The sequence below is a fragment of the Euprymna scolopes genome, chromosome 42, assembly GCF_053919585.1.
Source record: "Euprymna scolopes isolate OS-2025 chromosome 42, ASM5391958v1, whole genome shotgun sequence".
NCBI classification, from domain to species: Eukaryota; Metazoa; Mollusca; class Cephalopoda; order Sepiida; family Sepiolidae; genus Euprymna; species Euprymna scolopes.
In genome coordinates, this window is record NC_136523.1 from 52,418,787 (window position 1) to 52,421,314 (window position 2,528).

Sequence of the window (2,528 nt, forward strand, 5' to 3'; positions counted from 1 at the left end):
TTTTACATAGGCATCACCACATTATCAAGGCCAAGAGGCCACTCAAGGATAAGGGTTAAAGAGTGTACAGTAGAAATTGGACAATATAGTAATCATTAGTAATGAAAATTTGGTAAATTTGATAACTTATATGGAACGGTTAATCAAGAACTTATTTACGTTAGAATTGAAGACAACGATATTGTAGTCAGCCGGAAAGCAGGAAAACGGAAGACAATTCCACAGGCGCGCAGTTCTAAGAAAGAAGCTTTGTTCATGGAATCTACGTTTAGGTTTAGGCACAGATAAAGAGTGGGGGGGAATTATTGATAGTGTTTACAGGTAGACGAGTGTTTCTTGTGAAAGTTTGGCGAGGGGGACCATAGATTGAAGCTCAGTCGAACACTTTCCATGAAAATAACGACACATCAGAGACAGACTCGCAACATCTCTTCTGTGAGATAGAGGTTGCAAGGAAGAGAAAAGGACATCTCCTACGAGGCTACGAAGTCTACTTTGAACTCTATTTTCGGTCAGAGATTTGGGTATTAAGGTGTCAAAGTTCAACGATTTGTCCTTTGAGAACTCTACCAAACCCCTAAGAAAGAAGCTTTGTCCAGAGTATCTTACTAGTGACACTGCCCTTGTATGTATAATCTTTATTAGATTTCTGCTATATAGTTTAGTTTTAATGCATTTTCCTTTTCTTCTATTTCCTTCCAATTTATGTTTTATTTCTGTTGCTTTAATGGTGTCTGATCTCAGAAGGCTTAAATATTTGTAGCTATCATTTTACTTAGCAACCCCATCTTCGCTTATTTTCAGTTTTCCCCTTTCTCATGATTAGCAGTGTGCACTTTTCCAGAACAAATTCAATATGTATATCATATAAAGATTTTGGTTGTGTTTATTAGTGTGTACTTCTTCTTAATTTTTGCAAATAGCTCCAGATCATCCATGTACATTAGGTGTGTCATTATTTCATCTGTATTTGATAACTTGTATCCGACTTGGAATTTTCTTAGTATGTTATTAAGGGGAACAATGGCTATGCTTAACAGCAGGGATAATAGGGATAATTTGGGAGATAACTCGTATTTTAATCTTAGTTATATGTTGTCCATCAGCTGTAAATTCAAGTCTCCATGGTCTCATTGTATTTTTTATCCAATTGATAATCTTCCTGGTATTCAGTATATTCTCAGCATTCTATTATCCCTACTTGAGGGAACCTGTCGTACGTTTTCTTGTAGTCGTTTCATATTATTTTTTCTACTTTTACCTCCTTCTGTATTTCTTGGTTTATGTATAATAGGTCATGCGTTGCTCTGTTTACGTAAATATACCATAGGCCTGTAGCAGCCGGGAATAGTTTCTGCTTCTGTACCAGTGTGGTGTTTCCTTTGGTCATCAATTCTGGCACTTCCGTTTCGTAGATAAATCTTTTCAGGTTCTGAATAAGCCTTTCGTGTAAGCTTGCGATTTTGTATTTACTCGTTTTCATTCTTCTTCTTCTTCTTCTTCTTCTTCTTCTTATTATTATTATTATTATGGTTGTTACTGTGGTTATTAGTTATTTTCTATGTCATTTTTACTTCTCTTTCTTAATCTACTTATTCTTTCCGTCTTTAAAAAAATTCATATTATTAATAGTATTAATACTATTATTTTCTTTTAATGTTTACTTTTTGTTTCCTCTATATATTTTTCTTTTTCTTTTTATACTTAATCTTATTGGTGTTATTGTTGCAATTATTATTATTATTATTATTATTATTATTATTATTATTATTATTATTATTATTATTATTATTATCATTATTATTAGCAGTAGTACAAGTAATATATTCTTGGCCTTTTGGTCAAGATCAAAGTGTAGTATCTGTTCTTCAGATGCTGCACTTCAATTTCTTGTTCTCTTTCAGTGGAGGAGAAATCCTTCACGACTGAGACAATTTTTATTTTTGTACCTTTTCTCCACGTTAAAAAACGACCCTGGTGTCTAACTCTGTCCCGTGGGGAGGCATAGTAAATAGGAATATAATAATAATAATAATAATAATAATAATAATAATAATAATAATAATAAGAAGAAGAAGAAGAAGAAGAAGAAGAAGAAGAATTCAGAACAAGTGAAGCATGCATTGTCCCCCGTGAGTGCACAGTGAACGAGACATAAAATAACGACAAAGTTCAGCCTTCTTCCCCCCCCCGCCATTTAGCCCCAATAGTCCCCAGAGGACGTAAAATCCTGGTGAAAATGAAGAGACGATGTAGTTTTAGGCTTTAGCATATGTAAATTTGAGTTCTGCACCATGCAAAAGAAGAAATGACTAAGTATATTCCCCCCCACTCATTAAGCCCCAAACGTCCCCAAGGCGTTAACATATTTAAATTTGAGTTCAGAATCATGCAAAACTGCTAAATAGACATGCACAGAACATTTTAGATAAATATAGTAAAATAGTCCCAAAAATGGAGTAGTTTATTAGCCCTAAAAGAGCCCCTAGGGCACACCCAAAAGTTATTGCTAAGGATAGACGAACAAA

General features: G+C 34.1%; 1 pseudogene; it reads left to right on the plus strand.

Moving 5' to 3' along the window:
- The first annotated feature begins 1,821 nt into the window (after window positions 1–1,821).
- Window positions 1,822–1,954, plus strand: LOC145267280 (U2 spliceosomal RNA; annotated as a pseudogene).
- Window positions 1,955–2,528: the final 574 nt, after the last annotated feature.